Source organism: Taurulus bubalis (genome assembly GCF_910589615.1).
Source record: "Taurulus bubalis genome assembly, chromosome: 4".
Classification (NCBI taxonomy): Eukaryota; Metazoa; Chordata; class Actinopteri; order Perciformes; family Cottidae; genus Taurulus; species Taurulus bubalis.
In genome coordinates, this window is record NC_136592.1 from 24564038 (window position 1) to 24583521 (window position 19484).

At 40.9% G+C, this 19484-nt stretch overlaps 1 protein-coding gene across 1 annotated transcript in view; it reads left to right on the forward strand.

Annotated features, from left to right (window-relative positions):
• Window positions 1-3476: 3476 nt before the first annotated feature.
• The window catches only part of LOC306734973 (E3 SUMO-protein ligase PIAS1-like), a gene marked incomplete at its 3' end in the record, with an annotated part of 40198 nt that continues 24190 nt past the window's right edge, over window positions 3477-19484 (forward strand). Inside the window, exon 1 of the mRNA XM_079216389.1 lies at window positions 3477-3497. The remainder of the gene's footprint in view (window positions 3498-19484) is intronic.

A 19484-nucleotide genomic window follows, 5' to 3' on the forward strand; every position in this document is an offset into this window, starting at 1 on the left:
TTCTAAAGAGGAAGAATGTTTTATCTTCCTGTTTGTCATATTGTCTCTCACAGTATTTGCAGTGTGTATAACATTTGCTTGTATAAACATGTGTGGTCAGCGGACACCTGTCTCCCCACTGGCCATGAACAATACAGCAGATGGCAGCGATACATAATGATATGATAAAACCTCTGTGATTCTCTCTTGTATGAAACAAGCGGCAGAACTTTGTCAATCTATTCTTTGTGTGAAAGAGCATTTATTTTCTCATAATGGATTTGGAGATGAAGCCTAATGTGTTTGGAGTGATAGTGAATTTGTGTTCAGTGTAAAACCACTAAGCAAAGACGCCATTGGGAATAAATAGGCTGTACGGGCTGTAATTCAATACCGTGAGGAGGAACTGGGCCTGAGAGTTCATGGCATGTTATTTGGATTCAGCTTCATTTGAAATAATAGGGCGCCACCTACTGGCTTTATCGGTACATAATATTTTCTCTGGTTTTGAGTTGCAGATGTCATAATCTGTACTTTGTACATCTTTATACTGTGTCTGGTTTTTCTGACTGAACTTAAAGCTCATTATATAGAGAAGGCAGTGCCATCTTATTCAATCCTTAAGAAACCAGTGTCTTCATTTATTTCAGAGTCTTATAGCTAGAATTCTAGAAATAGAAATACGAGTTCCCCTTCAACATATCGCACCATTACTTTATCCTGCAGCAACAGAAAAACCTTAGCAATTTCAGATGTGTATGTATTCAGCTAAATTGGTTCTTCTAATACCATGTTACATGGCTACACCATGTTTGTTTTCAAATTGTGAAAAGTAATGCAAGGCACTATGTACCAAAGACACGGTCTCCTGGTTTTGATCTGTTTTCTGCACTTTTGTGGGGTCTCAAAAAAGTGATGATGAAGTCAAAATTAGTATTGATTGATTAAAGTCTTGGCCAAAGGTCACATCCCCAAAGCACATGGTTATACTTGATTGTATTACTGTACTGTATTACTGCACTCTCCAGGAATGTAGTATTGCCCTTCCATGTATTGCTAATAAGAACAAGAACTCTGTCAGAATCTAGAAGTTATGAAGTACTTTAATGGACGGACGTGTGAATGCGTATTTTTTTTTACTGGTTGACATCTTATATGATTATTATGGGGTGTTTCTCTTTGTATTTGTGAGGGCAATCGTGGGTGAGTTGCTCAAATGATGAACGAAGTGTTTATGTCATATTGAAAATCCCAACGGTTAAAAACATATTTGTTTAATCATCCTTTTCAGTCGCTAGATCACACACCAGAGACTTGATCTGGATGCTGCAACTCCCATGATGCAACATCTTTCTGTTCCACACGACCACACGCTTTAAGCCCCCACGTTTGTAACGTCTGCTTTATGTTGAAAAGAACTGTGATCTCAATCTGAGGGTTATCTTTTTTTACAAATGACATTAAAGCTGTTTCCCCAGGCTGAGTTGTAGTCCCCATCAAAAGTGAACTGATATCGATGAGTAAAATATATAAGTTAAATAAAAATAAAAATAATAAAGAATCAAAATGCACTCAGAACCATGATTTAATGCTTTTTTTATTATCTCTAAACCTTCATAAGAAGCACAATACTTTTAGGGGTCTTGAACCTTTCCAATAGGCAGCAAAGCAGACAGTTCAGCTCCTCGAATATTTATGAAATAATTACTTTTGATATAATCATCTTGGTTATCTTGGAACTTTCCTGTGCAGCTGTCTCTGCTTTTCTGCCAATTTATCTATTTTTATATATATATATATTTATTTAATAAAATGTCTGTAAAAGTATGGAAAGTTTTTTTTTGAAAGTTGTGATTCAAAATATGAGTCATCATTACAGCAATACATATGATAGGCTGATCTACTCAAATCATGCTCATACTGTACATGTGATCCACTGGTTGCCGTTTCTGGGGAATTCTCCTCTGATCTTTAGGAGGGTCAAAGGTCAGGGTCACTTGAGTAGGTCTACTAACACCTGACTTTGAAGTTTGAAGCTTGTTCTTTTAATAAATACCAGATTAATCCCTCTGTACGGCATTCTTCTCCTTAACTCATATTGCATTTTTCAGAAAATAGCTTTCATGTTAGCTTAGATGACAGGCGTATTAATTATACCCTGCACACCTCTGACGAGACCAGATGGGCAGTGAGGATGATGGTTATGCATTGTTGATATTCACATAAATCAAACATGCAGTATTTGATGTGAAACCGATAAATCTATACTATGACAGAACAATTTATTTCAATTTGTTGAAATGTGCTCAAACTCTAAATATAGCCTCTAGAATGCATCTCTCTTTTGATATATTATGTTTCCAAAAATTAAGAAGGTTACTAGGGACAGTTTTTACAAATACATCAGATTAAGTGTGATAATTGTATCTTGAAAAATAATTCCATGAAGAAAAAAGAAAAATACAAAGCAAATGTTCCACTCTAAAAGCTAGTTGTGTGAATACCCAGGTCTCTCCACTGTAAGAATCCATTATCAAGCTTTGATTGTGGGAATGACGGATTCCCATCTATGAGGAGCAAGACAGAGAGCGAACTAATGAGTCCATTTTTAATACAAGCTGAAGACGAATGCATTATTTATGTGCATTATTTATATCGTCTTTTTTTCCATTAGAACAAAGGGAAGAAGAGTGCCTCTACTGCAATTTGTCAGACTTATTCTAATCATCCAGACGGTAGGAGTTGATTGCCAGTAGTTGCATAGGCTGGACGGAAGAATAGATTTAAATTGTTGTTCCGGACTGATCTGGGTCAGATTTGTGTCCAACTTGGCACTGCAGGCCTTCAGTCAGCACTGGAATATGGAATATGAGCCGAGGCTGTTGAGGTGTCGCACTGATAGCACAGTTTTTTTTAAGATGACAAACAAGATAAAGGTCTTTTATTGTTATTTGAGACACAGACTGTTTGGCCCACATTGTTATGTGCCATTGATGCTATGTTTTCAGTAAAATAAGGATAAGGATGTTTATTGATACTGCTTGTACTTGTTTGTTTTGTTTTTTAACAAAACCCAATGTATTTGATAGAATAATTTCTTACAGGAAAGTTTCAAAATAAAGTAATGGCTGCTTTTGTAATAGGTGCTGACAGATAAAGGTGAACTGAAACTGAGTTTTAGAGATAAGTTATGAGGAAAAAATAGCATGAACATTATTTACATTTCTAACCAACATTTGGTTATGGTCAACAATGTATAAGCTACTTTCAACAAGTTAAGACTCAATAAACCAAATGCCAGTACATTGCATCAATATTATCATTATTATTATCATTATTAACATTATAAAAAAATCTAACCAATTTTTTCCTCCCTTTATTTGTGTTCCTGAACGCCTCCCTGTGGCTGTGTGCACGTTCACGCAGCAGCTCTGCGCGTCCCAGTCATGTGACAGCACCTCACCACGCATGCGCAAAAAAATAAAAAATACAAGATGGCGGAGAGTGCGGAACTGAAGGTAAGGCGCAGCCTGAAATCATTATAATTTTACTCGGTTACCGAGCGTTTGACTGTCAAGTCATACCGCGCGGCCGTGATTTCAAGCCCCGGGAGGCTGAGATGTTGTCAGAATTGAATGTTTATCCTTCTAACGCAGTGGCAACTTAATTGAATCCGCGAGCGCCAAAGCTTGCACGAGCATGTTTATGTTGATATTGAGACGCGCTGGTTTGGCTGAACGGGACCGTTTCTACGGCGGCAGCTGGCAGGGCGGCTTTCACTTTATAACCCGTCCTCTGTGTGTTGTTTTACCGCGGAAGACAGTGGCTCGCCTCCGGGCTCCAAAGCTGTCTCATTACGGCGTGTTTTGATTTATACTTTCAGGAGAAAAAATACCGTCGGCTCTCCCGGAGAGCACTTTGTCGCGCGCACGGCAGTCCGGACTGTCTCTCTGTGACAGCGGCGGCTTCGGTTTGGAAACACGCACACATGGACGGATTATTCCTCCTGCTAATGAATGAGTAGAAAGTTGAAGCCACCTGAGCGAGGCCGAGTCTGTCTGCAGCTGAAGTAACGCTACCTGTGCGTTAATACCTGTGTGACGCACTTTACCTGTTGATAGGTGCATAATAAACGTGTAACGGTGCACCGGTTCACCGTTATGCCAGCGAAGTGCCCAGGTGGTGGAGGACGTACTCAGATCCTTTACTCAATACAGGTGCATACCACTGCATTACAAAAATAATAATAATAATAATTTAAGAATTATTATATGATAATCCATGGATGTTTAAAGTTGTGCTCATTTGAACTTTGGGGAGTAACCTACAGCGATGCATCATATTCTATAATATCGTCATACATGGATCGCTTTTCTGTACTGCGAGAACCACGTATCTCTAAAAAGTCAACTTTACCTCAGTGTTTGCTCTGGAGCTGCACTGAAACACTGTTTTAATTCACCTTTTATAAAGCAGGTTTGGAACATATCTAGCAGTTTATTGATCAGAGTCTTTTGCTATTTTTAGACTTTTCCCCACTGTGTTTCCACAGCCTGTGGATCTATACGTGCTCCTTTGTGCCAGCTGCTGTTCTGCTGCTACACAGACTGTAATGAAGCTACACCCTCCGTCTCCTTTGAAAAGCCAGATGTGGTCTTGCTATAGTTTATCAAAGGCTCTCCCCTATTAATGAAAGTGCAGTTCTTTGGGGAGGGATGGTTTCAGCGCCTTAAACCTCTCATCTTCATAATGTAAGCTAAATATGTGGGGGTAGGCTGCAACTGTCAATTATTTAAAATATCAGTTAATCAGTAAATTATCTTCTATATGTACAAAATGTCTGCAGCAAATCCATTAACAATTAATATATAATCAAAAAAGTTGGCAGTTGATTTTCTGATTGGTTCAATCCAATGTGGGAGTTTTTGGACTGCAGGTCAAACAAAAATACACACTTTTGTGCTCTGGAAAGGTGTGATGGACATTTGTCCTCATGTTTTATGTTCTAGATGAATTGAAAGATAAAAGATGTTAATCAATAGTGGCCGCGGCTCTAGTTTGATTGAGGATAGAGGCGTTTTTCTGTGACATGCTGCTCTTGTTAAAATAAAAAATGCATTAATTGCAAACAAAAAATGGATTTTCTAATATTCATTTTTCAGCTCCACGTTTCAGACTGTCAGTTTGTTATACAATGTGCCATTAAATGTGGTTACACTAACACTGATGCAACAGCAAGGGGAATGATCATGTTGTAAATAATGTTACAGCAATCCCAATGATCCATTTCCCATTCTGTCTCTTTTACTGTGTGAATTTCCACATTAGGATGTGAAAAGAAAATACGTTTTGGCACATATGGGCATTGCACTGCAGTTTCACACCTGAAGTAGAGTCTCTTCTGTTCTCATGCACCAGTAGGCTAGAGAGAGGTGAACTGGGATGTTGCACTGGGCCGGACTGGCTCCTGCTTCTCCAAACACACAACAGTGACAGTGTGAGGCAGGAGTCCACAGACCACCAGAAAGAGACAGAGAGAGATCAGAAGCGGTGAAAGCAGAGAATATTAATGAAAAAGGGACTCTTTATCCACTAATCTGCTGTTTATTTTCTCCCTTAATGGATTCACATCTTTTTCTTTAAACTGAAACTGGGAAACAATCGTCAAGTTTCCAGTTTCTGAAGTGATGCATTCAAATAAATAAATTGATTATGAAAGTAGTTGCTAATTGAGCTCCAGTTAATCAGCTAATTGATTCAGTGTAACGTGATAGTTTGGCCTTACCCGCTTTATTGTTTCGATTTTAGTATAAAATATAAAAACATTTGTCATCCAGAATCGTAGGTATGGGCAAAACAATCTAATTAAGTCCAAAAAACACCATTAATCATTTGGCCTGTAATTTTTTTTCCTAAAACCCAAAGTGACGTCTTCAAATTGATTGTTTTATCCGACAAACTGTTAAAAAAAGCAAATGAATTCAATCTACTAAAGCAGCAAATATTCATATCTGAGAGACAATGTTTGGTTAAAAATCTATTGCTTTAAAATTAATTCTCAATATACTACTGGTTTTCACTCACTGTTGCCAGATTGGGCTGGTTTTCGCCCCATAGGGGGGCAAACAATAGCGTTGGACTGGTAGATCAAATTTGGGCTGTTAAGTCAACATTCTGCAATTTTCTTATATTTATGTTTTTATATTGTGACGACAATATTTCAAAACAAGCTGTGCTTTTACTGTCAAAAATACACATCCCGAGTTCTTTGTGATTATGGACTCATTTTGTTTGCGGAATTGAGTTTTATTGAAATCGTTGCTATCACAGAGGACCTACTTACCTTGATGTTGTGCATTTGCTTGTCTGACTCTTTTGTGGGCTGCCAATTTATCTAACATGTCATCTTTCGTCGTTTGATGCAGATTGCATGCTTTGTAAGCTCGTGATGTGGTTTTCCGACGAGGATTCGGCCTGGTTTGTATTGAACCGGACTAGTTTTAACTTGTGATTGGGCCATACACTGTCAATCTGATCTGGCGACACCCTTTGCACTGCTGCACATTTCTTTGCTTGCAGTTTTCTTTTGGCGTTTTGTTATTTTAGCTTAGACACCAAATGGGTGCATAAATCTGAGATGTTTGCCAGGCAGGCCCCCAAATGTTTCCTCGTTGAATCGCATTTTGTTTCACAGGAGTCTCGATCCGCCTGAGCTTCTTTGAACTGTCTTCTCTCTTCTCTGGAGCTGCCGCAGCAGCAACCTGGCAATACAAATAACTGTCTGTGCGCTGGCGGCTTATAGGTGGAGACAGTCTATTTGTAGAGCCTGTGGCGAGGTTAATCCCTAATGATACAGGCCCTCGTCTCTGCTCCCCTACATCCATTCAACACCTGCCTATTGCTCTGTTTGTCATTGTCATTATCACTGCAGTTCATTTTCACTTTAAAGAGAATTAGACGTCACCGGACTGAACGATGACTGTTGATGGTGGTGTGTTTAAAGCTCATTCTCGGGGACGAAGAGTTCGGTTTTGTGGCATTTCTTTGTGCCATCTGTGGCCCACAAAGAAAAGTACTGGAAATGTAAAAATAATCTGATAAATGAGAGGCGGATGTGTCGCTGTTCACGATGTGAAACATGATGCAGATGTTGCATGTCCCGCCTGCCACAGAGATGTCGGAGGTCTCTCGTGTTGAACCAACTGTTGTAGAGAGTTTATTGCCTTTTCCCTTGTTCTCTGCAGTCGGGGAAGTTTATCAGAAAGACTGCCGGAAAAAAGATATCCAACATGCGTTCACGCTGCATTACGTGTATTTTACATGCTCAGCCCGGTCAAACCAGCATTTCAGCTCTTATCGTCATCGGATGTTTGGCCCCCGCGAGAGCACATCTCGTCTGCAGCCACCGACTTCTGTTCGGCTTCGGCGAGATGGAGCTTTTTCTTCTTCTTTTTTTTTTAAACTCCTGTGGCGATTTTGTTACACAGTCCCGTTGCCTTGGAAACGTGTCACATTTGAGACAGACATGGGTAGGCAAGCAGTTTGAAGCTCGGCCATGTTTCCAACCGTAGGAAGAGAGACTGGTATTTCACTGGCTACAGGTTTTTTTTGTTTTGTTTAAATGTTTAAATATCAGAGAGGCTTTAGTGTGAATCAAGAGGGATACATTAATCAAAATAAATGTCTGGCGAAAAGCCTGTCATCATGCTTCTTTATGCCGCTGCAGGCTTTAGTAGTCTGGTGTGTTTGTCAGACCCTCACCTTGAAGTCCATAAATAACAGAGTTTAGTCACACTGTGTTTCTTTTGTAATTCTCGACTCATAACTCACTTGTGATGTGGCAGATATACATTTTTGTATGACATGCATTAGGATTAACTGTCGTTTTCCAATAAATCTATTTTCATGTTAAACGTGGTGTTGTTGGGCAGCAGCGTCTCTACAGGTTTCCCTAATAGAAAAAACATATTTAAAGGGACACCTTGCTGCATATATTTGCTTAGTTAATGGGGAAGACTTTGTACAGTTTCTGAATGGAAGTATGAAACATTTTCAATTTAACAGGGACTTAATGTAAAGTTAATGCCTGGCTTGCGTAACTGGTGAGATATTCTGTTTTGTTTTGTCCAAATGTAACTGCCTTCAAGTAAACGTCTCAAGGAAACAACAAGGATTAAAGAGAGATGCTGTCTTATTTTGATAAATACATAAAAAGTATCTGTTACCTTAAAAGATAGAATATTTTTTTTTGCTAAGTTTGAAGATAAATGAAAAATACATTTAACGTCAGGCTGTTCGTTTAGCATCATATCACGACACCTGCAGCCCCACAGGGTCTTGTCTCAGGCGGCTGGTAAAGAGTCCGGAACGGTGCGCTGAAAGGGTTAATGCTTAATAATAGAAGTGAGTGCATGCTGTGGCCTCGCCAGTGACCTGTGACCTGAGGGACGGCAGCTTAAGACACTGATTCACCAAGCACTCTCTATTCTTTAGGAAGTAGCCTGCTTCGAGCGGAAAATCCCTTTACAGCTTTGTATGTTTTACCCTGAAGGATAAAATGAAAATAAAAATATTCTGGTGATCTGTAGAATAATGATGGTTAAGTTATCTGCTCTGTGTGATACCAGCAGATGACTGTAGGGAACCGAATCCTTTTTTCACAATAGTGCCTGTGGTCATAATTAATTAATTTCCTACGATTGTGGCATTATTTTCTTACTTGTGCAGTGAAAGTGGAGTGAAAGAAGGCTGCACCGTCGAGGAGATGGTGTCAGGAGAGTATTATAAGTGACATTTGGTTTAAGATAATATTTAACACTGATAAATGTTCGTAGTTTGGCCTATTTAGCGAAATTAAGAAAGTCTTGTAGAAGATATGCTTGCATAAAGCATTACAATACCCAGCTCTTACTGACGGTGTTACTAGCAGCGTTTATTTGTCGTGCCATGATACATGAAACCGTTATCAGTGAATGCCATCAGACCCATACCTAGTCAGATAAAACATATTTATTTGCAGTTCTAAGCCATTAACCAAAATGTACCATTGTAGTAAAATATCATTACTGTCAATCAATAATATTGCCTCAGAGGCAAAGTATTTCCAGAATGACTTTTGCAGTTTTAAGTAGAGCTGGCAAAATGACTTCAGGCCATACAGTTCGTGACATGCAAGTGTCAATGAATATAATAAGTTTAATGTTAATGTTTATTTCAAACATATGCCTGTTAAGCTGACAGTAACAACCCGAATACCCAATACAATAAAGATGATAATTTAAGAATGAAATACCTACAAATAAATTAGCTTTGAATTTGTTCATTTCGTACGGGATTAAATCGTCTCAGATCGGAGCCGGTCTGGCGGCTCGGGCCACATTATTGGGGATGGGGAGCATCGAGGCGCAATGTATCATGAGCATCTTTTGTTCCCGTTTGTTATGTTTAATTTTAGAAAATGCAATTAGATTTAAATAGTTTTCTCTGCATCATAGTTATGATTTCAGCACAAACTAATTACGGCATGTTTTCCTCCCATCATGCAGCTGTAGTGAGATGTGAAGCAGAGTGGAAATTGAATTGGGAGACTTTATTCAGCACAGACCGGCCCGGTGCACCCGTCTAGGTCGCTGTCTTTCGCTTAATGAAGCTCGGGACTCTAGACCCCAGTAAAGCAATTGCGGTTCCCACGCGGCCCCCGACATGTAGCTCAACATCAGAGAGGCCGCTCTCCTGATAGAAGGGGATCTGTGCTCTTTACCCGCAACACGTCTGCTGCACGACCTGCAGACAGGCTACTGTCTCTTCCAGGCCACTGTCTCGACAACTCCCCTTCGTCTCAGTGTCTCCGGACCTCAACCAACCCTGCAGAATTAAAAGGGTGCAGAGGGCGAGTGACTGGGTGTCTTCCTACTCTTCATCAATTTCTCACCAGACCAGTGCAGTGAGGTTTTAGTGTCCACTGTCTTTTGTCCTCAGCGTTTTTAGCTTCCATTCCTCACTTATTTCAGCACATTTTGAGGGTGAGTCCAGTGACAATCGAACAGGTGTTTCGTCCCCGCTCAATTGTTTGTACCACTTTGCCCTTCTCAGTTAGAGTTTTTTTCCCTACCGCTCGTGTTCACATTCATGGCAGAAGATCTGTGTTGTTTAATTGCTACCGGCAGCGTGTACCTGCACCAGATTACAAACCTCCCCTGTCATCCCATCGTTTTGGCGTTCAGCATCGAAGGGGACGGGTTTCAGATTTACCATCAAGCCTGCGGCAAGCTGGGACTAGACCTCCGTAGCCTCGGGTGCGATGGCACAGCATTTAACGTGCTAATGATTCAAAGAGAAATCATTCTGAACTCTGCCTAGCCGGGTTGCATTGACTGATCCTGCTCGGGGGAAGAATGGCTCCATCCATGTTTAAGTCCCCAAACTCCGTCTTGTGTTTGATCCACGATGCGCACTGTGATTTTGATACCACAGAGGCAGGAGGGAGAGAAAACAACAGGCAGAGGTATTTCAGAGTTTATCCTGAGTCAGAGTAGCTGGAAAGCTAAGAGGTGGGGGGATGGGAGGACAGAGAGGGGAGGAGGATGGGGAGGGAGTTGGCGCTCACTACAGAGCCCTCTAGCTGAGAGTAGGAGCTTTATATAATGGCCAGGTAGTGTGCAACACCCCCCCTCGATCTGCCTACACATCCTCCGCACAAACACACACATACTGCAGAACCTTTGCAGAAACTGCTTGGCACAACATTATTAGCCTCACCATCTCCCAGTCTCCTGGGTCTCAAAAGAACTGCATTACTGTTCACCTCCTCATAACCATGTAAAGTGCAGCAGACATTTCCTTTTTAGCCCCGCTTGCAAATGGGAACAATGTTGGTTGCTTACTTTGGTCTGTTTCGGTGTATCGGCCATCACGGCCTCTAGGGGACGCTAGCGAAGGTTTTAGACTATAACGCTGTCACAGGGTTAAACACACGTTGGCAGTTGATCTGAATGCGTCAACTCTCATCAGCTGATTTTGCTCGTGACTCTCCATCCTGGGTTGAACTCAGGTCGGACTCCGGCAGCAGTCGGTCAACAAGGTTTCTCTGTTGTCGGTCAAAATTGTATTGAATCATATTGACTTTAAAGCATCTTTGAACCGGATGCACACTGAAGTAAGAGCAAGACAAACACGTGAGCTCCTCTGTTGCGATTGTCTCGTATGCATCTGTGGCCAAGTTATGTGTTTCGAACTGTTTTTTTCCCCCATGAGCACGGGTCGGCCCGCTTGAGCCAAACCAATTGGTCCTGCTTGTGGTTCCTACGTTCCTGTCTCGTTCCGGTACTCTCATATAGTACTGCGGCACTACCAAAAATCTGTATCACAGTATTTTGATGAAGATTCTTGCATTTATTTTTATTTTTTTTTTACAGCATATCATGGTATTATGATTGTTGGCAAATTTGATTGGGCGTTTATAGAGTCAGGAGTGACGAGAATATTAAAAACATTTTAATGTCACACTTAAGGTTTGCTTTGCCCCACAAAAATATATAATATACGAAGAAATCAGATCCATGAAACAGCTGCTGCCGGCTTACACTTTGGCTTCGCCGTTTCACTGACGCTACTACCGGCCTCGACTCCGACGACCTTCATAGTTGTAATAGTTGTCATTATTAGTTTTACAAATTGTTGTGTGCCATGTTGTTTTAAACCCGTAAAAGGAAGTTAGTTGTGGTGTCAATAATTGTTGTTATAAAGTTTTAAGCACGGATGAGAAGGTTATGTAGGTAACAGGGTCTCCTCTCAAAATCAGTAAAGCTCCACACGGCTATTCTGCGTTGTGTGTGATGCATGTTTAAACCTTGCAGGATAATTAAAACCACTTGTAAAGCAAGTACGACCGTACAGTCGGTCGTTATTGGTGATCGATTACAATTCGAGGCCCTGCAAACCATCAGCAGCATCCTCAATCGGTAAATACAGGTTTCAGGTGCACCTTAAGACGACTGTCAGTGTTTTGTGAAGCTTTTTAATTGTAAAATCATTATGTAGCTGAAGGCTGCGAGTCGGAGTCAGAATCGAGGTGTGGTCTGGAGACTCCTGTTTCACCGCATTACTTCTCAGTGTCGTCATGAGGGGAGGAAAATATTTATCATGGACTTTGTCGCCTCAGGCTATGCGGGAAAAAAGATAGTTGCGTAAATTTGTCTTCCTATGCCGGCACAATTTGTACTATGATTTTTTTGTCTGAGCTGAGGTGAAGGTCATTATTAAACATACTTTAAAAGAAATCTTTATCAGCACTGTGAAAAGGAAGGTTTTGAGCCACTTGAGCAGATTCATTCACATACACATGCAGACGTTTTCATTGGCTGCATGTCATATGATAGTTATGTGACTGAACGGGCCATGTGAGGTATTTGCACACACACACAGGCACACCAGCCATTTGGCCAGCACATGCGATCTTTGTGTGTCGTACGTGGGTCCTGGCGCTTTGTATGCGTTTGTGAACATGTTCTCCCTCGCATGACAACTCTTAATGGCATGCGGGCAGCGTCTTTGTGACTATCCTGCGTGTGCGCTCACTTGAACTGAAGCACCTCGCTTGATAACTGTGAAGTATTTGTTGTGTGTGTGTATGGCACATTTGTGAGTTTGCCATTTTCCCCTGATTAGATTAATTAAGATAAACACACTGACAAAACAATTATAGACCTTTTTCACTGCAGACATTTTGACATTTCACAGTTGGAGGCGTAAACACGCAGCCGGGTGCTGATTCCAGATTTTGTTTTTACCTAACAATTTAGTTTCATAATATCAGCAGGGGGAAAAATAATGTCGGTCTTATCGTCTTATTGCCGTGTGTGTGTGTGTGTGTGTGTGTGTGTTTTAGTAACATCTAAGCCTCTGACAGATGCAGTAGTGTTGCTCTGAATCTCTCTCCTACACATTAGACATAGAAACAAGCTTCCCTCAGTTTAGTGCTCTGTTTTTTAAATATTACTGTCATAGAGTTGAGAGGTGGGGGGTGTTATTTTAGGCGTCCTGGAAGTAAAAGTCCTGTTTTACGCTAATTTTATGCTTAGGCAACGTTACATGACAGACAATTTAAGCGTTTTCAAAGCTTGAACAAGCCATCTTTGATAAAAGCCTGAAGAGAGAAGTGAACTACGACTCCCAAGGTTTGCCTCACTAAGGCTGAAGTGATTGTTTTATGGGTCAGGCAAAATCAAGCTTGACTTAAACATTGCTTTCCTAACTTTGTAAACAAAAGTAACGGATGAAAACTGATATTTAAATGTACTGAATTGTTATCTAGCCAAAATAATGGTTCCTGGTACCAGATCGGCCTATCGTCACTGCTACCGGATCCATCCAGCTATTTGAGTCAGCATCAGGCCAATATCAGTATCGGTGCGTCTCTCGTTGGAGCAGCTCTGATTCGTGCACCTGCCCGGTTTCTTCTCCATAGCAACGGTGGACGAGGCTCACGGGTATCTTTCGAACAGTAAAGCCACCGGCCGTACCAAATCGGTGGAGCCGTGGAGAATTTCATTTGGTTTAGAGGCTCAGCTGCTTTCTCTCCGTCCCCATCTCCCCCTTCCCTTTATCCCTCCATCAGTCATTCTCAACAGCTCTGGACAAAGCAAATTATCACCCCGCACACCACCTCCCTCCGGTCTGACGAGAATCTACCAAACACCCCGAGAGAGATATGAGACTGTAGTTACCATCGTTTAAGTACAGCTCAAAGCCAACACCAAGACGGTGTCTGCAGTTAACTGGCTAATTGTAAAAAAAACACATACAATTGTGCTGAAATGCTACAATTTTGTGAAGATGTTTGATACGGCAAGATTACAGAATATGGGGAAATATCTTGCTCCCGTTTCTCCTTGCACCAGTATAAAATAGTGCTTTGATCACAAAGCATAAGTGCGGCCTGTGATCAGTGATATAAAATGAGTTCCATACAGACCTGACCCCATCTGAGCCCTACAAGAGGTTTACCTTTTTGGTAAATCTCCATTTCCTTGCTCACACTAAAAGGCCTGTTCAGTTTGACTGAAGAAAAAAAAAAAGCTCACCTCTGAGGTGTTAGAAAACGCTGGCTGATGTACGGGACAGATGAACACAACTGTGAGGAAGAAGATGCATCTTTAGATTTATGTCTTTGGATGGATGACGTCTTGGATATACATGGATATTCAGGTTGACAAAAAGGTTACGGGAAAAGTTCCTGTCATGAAAAAGATATGTAACAATGCTGCTGAAGCACAAAACACTTCATGTTAAAATCAAGTTAAAGTAGAATTTGCTGTAAACAGTACATTATAGAGTCATGATGCTCGAGTTTACGTGAAGTAAATTAAAATATGTTGCCAAAACTTTGACTGTGGAAATCATTTGGTGTCACATGTTTTAATCACTTTACAATCATGCAAAGTGTGAAATGTGATCGTCCACCTCTGATATTTTGGGGTTTTCTTCTTCTCCATCTAAATGACAGCAGTCTGTAGCTCTGCAGTGACCTTTCTTTGCACAGCTCCAGTAGTGTGTTGCTCTTTCTAAATACAGTTTGGTGCAGCGGTTTCCTTGCTTGAGGAAAATGTCACCATTCTTGGTTTTTGTGGGTTTCAGTTTTAGCGTCATGTGTTGGTCAAAATGTTGTTTTATGGGCCGGTTCAGTCCGTCAAGAATATCGTTGTGGTGGACACAGTCCTCATCTTTTCTTTGGAAACCAAAATGTCACAGGAGGGTACATTTAAGGCAGAAACCTCCACTTTAAATCCACACACTGCTCAGCATGTTGTGTGTGTGTTTGTGTTTTTGTGTGTCTGTAGAAACTCCCCTGTTACCACCAGCTATTCTCTTTGTGTTGTATCCTCTCTCTCCCTCTTTCACCCTCCTTCCTTTGTTGCAGCTTCCCTTTGCACCTACATGTCAAGTTGGTTCCGTAAAACAACACAATAGAGCACATTCGCACACAAACATGCTTTGTTCAAACCAGACTTTTCACTGCGGTAAAATCGGTGACGGCGTGATTTTTGGGGTGTGAATTAAGCCAAAAGGTGCATTTTAAGTAACTCAATTCAGAGGATTTTTCTTTTTATGTCGTCGGGAGATCAGTAAGCAAGTTGTTTCTCTACTTCCAATGCTTCATGAAGTGCAGGAGGATTTGCTGTAAAAGTGCAGCTACATATTTCACCCAAATTAGTTTTAATAATTGATTTTCAAGCTTAAGTCTGAAGCCATTCCGATTCCACCTTCTCAAATGGGAGGATTTGCAGCTTTTCTTTGTCTTATGACAGTAAACTGAATATCTCTTGTGTTTGAACTGTTAAGCTCAAATTCAGAATGTCTTGCCGGATGATTGAATAGCTTCAGAAACCTCCTCCTCTTCCTCCTCCTCTTCCTCCTGTTGACCGGGATGATGGTGTTAAGAGGCCACCTGTCCTGGGAAGGAGAATGATTGGTTGATGGAGAGGAGTGCAGAAGAGAGGAGATAGTGAGAGCCGTTCATCTGTCTCTCCTCCATCCGCTCCACTTTTACCCTCCCCCCCCCTCCCCCCCACCCCTTTTTTTTTTAACCCAGAGGAATGTTACACATTCGCAGTGTGCTGAAAGAGTGTGTGTGCTTTTTGTGTGTGTCACGTTTGTATGAGCCAGTGTTTGTGTGCATTTGTCTCTCTTTAGTGTGTGTTTGCTTTGTAGTAAGAGGGGTGAGAGGGGGGATTCTTAGAGTGTGTGTGTGTGTCTGTGTGTGTCTGTGTGTGTGTGTGTGTGTGTGTGTGTGTGTGTGTGTGTGTGTGTGTGTGTGTGCACGTGCGTGCGTGTGCATTTGTGAAATGGTGGGCAGCCAGTGTCATCATTTTTTCACACCCTCTTCCCTTCAGCATGCATATTTCATGGAACTGGTCGTTTATGTCGCCAGCAGGAGAGTTTCTTGGCCCAACCAATACACTGTGGGTGTGTGAGTGTGTGTGTGTGTGTGTGTGCTGTCCAAGTCGAGGGACTAAAACCGAATACCATTGAATTATTTAAATAATTGTTCTGTAAAAAAGTACCTGCAAATGTTGAAAGTCCACAGACACACAAGCTGCTGCCTGCGTGCTGCACCTGTGATCGAGCTTCCTGCTGTCTGTGTTTGACTGATGTGTTTTTATTACTGCAGTGTGCTTCAGCCCAAAGGCATCCAAATTACTTTCTTTATTCTTTTCCCTCGATGAATGTGCCTTTTAATGTAAGTTTGCAGCGACAAAGGACAAGGACGGGTCTCTGTCCTGACCTGTGTGTGTGTGTGTGTGTGTGTGTGTGTGTGTGTGTGTGTGTGTGTGTGTGTGTGTGAGACAGCTGTACACAAGTTGCGGTGTTTGGTCTGTAAACAGCAGCCTCTGCTCTCTTGTTTGGTCTCAAATCTCTCAATGCAGGAACCTGACAATACTTAACGATCAGTCAATTGACAGAAACATTAATCTGAAACAATAGTGATAATCAATGGTTGTTTTTGGCACAAAAATCAAGTTGCACCATAAGTATGAATATTTGGTGGACTTTTTGTACTGCTATGAGTAAACAGTATTTATTGTATTCTTTTGACATAATAAAGACCAGGGAATGAATAGATTGATCCAAAAAAATGATCAATAATATAGACAATATACACAATCATTAGTTGCCACCCTGACTTGTGAGGCTTTGGTACTCGATTCCGTCTTGAGTCTCCACTGTAATTCACAAAGGCCTATGTTTGTTTAAAAAGGGGCTACATCAGGACTGACCTCATTATTTGTATGTGGTTGCGCCATAGACATCAATGGAAGAAGTGGTGCTGATAGGTGTTTTATTTGGATCATTGTTTACAATGATGTGAAAATGAGAAGCTGGTCAGTCGGTGGCCCAAACGGCACCCAGCGCCTCGTAGTTGTGCGGTTAGTTCCACTGCACGTACCATGATCCTTCATTCTTTTCTGTCATCTGTCTGAAAGGAACTTGCTTTTACAATAGCTATGTTTTGTTCAGTTCCTGCAGTGGAAAAGGGCTAAAAGACGTCTTTAACTTTGATCACCAAGGGACAGCCTCCTCTGGCGGATGTTCATGTAATTATCTGAAGCTTAAAACATTTGCCTGATTATGTGCCGGTGACAAATAATAATTCGAGTTGTTGTATGTTTTGTCACTAGGAATGTAATCATACCTGTTGGTAATTCATCTCTCATACCTCATGGAAACATATTTACGAGTCTCTAATTTCAGTACTCGATTAATGAAGAAGAATAGGTGTCCTCAACCATTGGCATTTTACCAGGAAACGTTGTGGAGGACTTGTTATGTTTCAAGTGTTCTAAATGTAACTTGAAGCACGTATTGGTTTGCTGCAGTTGCGGACACTGATAGCTAAATGTGCAAAAATGTTTGAGGTTTCAGTTCCCTTAAAAAGTACCGTTCATACGTCGGTTTTAGTGAAACAGTGCAGTTCTGTGGCGAGAAAGAGGTTTTATTTTTTACACCTGCTGGAAATGAAAGTAGTTTTAGAAATGTTTTGGTTATATTTGTGCATTTCCATGACACTCATAGCAAAGTAGGACAGCAGTAGAATAAGGTTCAGTTTGGTCCTCTCCAGAATTGCATTTAACATATTAAGGCTCTATTCCTTTAATAAAGTAAAATACCAATATCTGAAATGCCTCTGATACGTCCTACATGTTGGATTGGGTATCAGCAAGTATGCAAGTCTATCCACGGCTCCGATATAAAGTTATCATATCATTTATCAGCTCATTTGCGTTTCACTGCAGCACGTGACAAATTTTCCCCGGATAATTCTTCATAAAAAAACAACTAAGACAGTAAACAACAAAGAGACGATCTGTTCGCGAACCGTTATAATGGTGTGTTCAAACGTAATCTTGTAAAATGTAGCTTTTGGTGAGAAATTTTGTATAAATACAGTTGTTTGAAGGCGATGCTTTCACAGCAACATACAATAGATATTAGAGAGGAAAATACTTACTTTTATTAAGCCACTTTTGTTCTGTTTTTGACGCACTGGTATCGGATCGGTAGACATCAGTAGACGGTAACGGCCGATACGCAACTTTAGGTATTGGTATCTGGACGGAAGAAATAGTATTGAAACATCTCTCGTATTGGTGCATCTTTGTGTTTTCGTTTTTTCAAGTCTAAAAAGTAGCTGCTATGTTTAGGCCACAGAAAACTGCCTACAGCCCTCATACGTGTCATTTTAAATGTCAATGAAATGCAAGTCTCTAGTGTAGCCAAAGAGGAATTGGCCTCATTATAAAAAACAGTGAGGAAATCTCAAAGGCTTAAAGGTTTAATCCTTTATATGGACACTACTGCACACATATTCCGTACATAACAATTATAACTGTGGACATGTAATTGATTATTATTATTGACCGGTGTGCTTTGTCATTTGAGGGGCGTGTGTTTGTGTGCGTCTGCGCTTTTGTCATCCCTGCTCTGTCATTAAAGGAGATGAGGGGAGGATGTTTGTCCAAGGCATTCTTACAGGCGTGTGTGTGTGTGTGTGTGTGTGTGTGTGTGTGTGTGTGTGTGTGTGTGTGTGTGTGTGTGTGTGTGTGTGTGTGAGTGATGTGAAGATGTATTTGCTTTAAGGTCTGTCTCATAGCTATGATTTGCCACATACTGTCCACGTGGTTAATGAATGTTTATGATGAGCTGAGGTTTCTTGTTCGTGACCCTCCTCCTCCTGAAGAGACGAGGAGCTTATGTGTTGCTCTTTCTAATTTGTCATGTTTCCATTTGCTCTGTATCTTTGTTCTCATCAAAGAACGACGGAAAAGCACTTCAATTAAAGAAAGGATTTATGAAAAGAGGATTTATTTTGGTACATGTAGCCTCAAACACTGAAATGACTGTCAGTAGCTGATTATTTGAGATAGAAAAGCCTCTCGATCTCGACTATTTCATTTCAAGGCAGATGTGCTTCCTTTAGCTTCACCATTAACGCCGATTTAATTCTGGTGAGATTTTAGGGCGAAGACATGGTCTCAAAGTAACATTTCCCCTTTTCGGCCAATAGGTCGTTATATTTGTGTTTTTATGGGTCAGGTTTTGTGTGCATTAAAAACTTAAAAGTAATTAAAATGCACACCTGTCCTCACTTGGAGTAAACAATTAGAGTCTTGCTTAAGGGCACCCTTCAATAGTAATGAATGTAGTAATGATACAGTTGTGTTTCTCTATATAAGTCCAAGCTGGCCTGTGTTTGTTTTTTTTATTTCCTGAGCTGAGTAATGGAATTTCAGCATTTGGTGCAGCGGCGTCGTATGATAATTAATCATGGGCTTTACATTTAAACTGGTGCAGGAAGTGCTGAGTAGTAACATTCCCTGAGGGTAGGACTTGCTTTGCAGTTCTTTGTTAAGTTTTACCTGAAGTTACTGGGACGGTCCTCGACCAAAGAAATCCTTAGTCCGCATACGTTTTGTCAACAAATCAATCAGTTTAATTTAATCGACAGA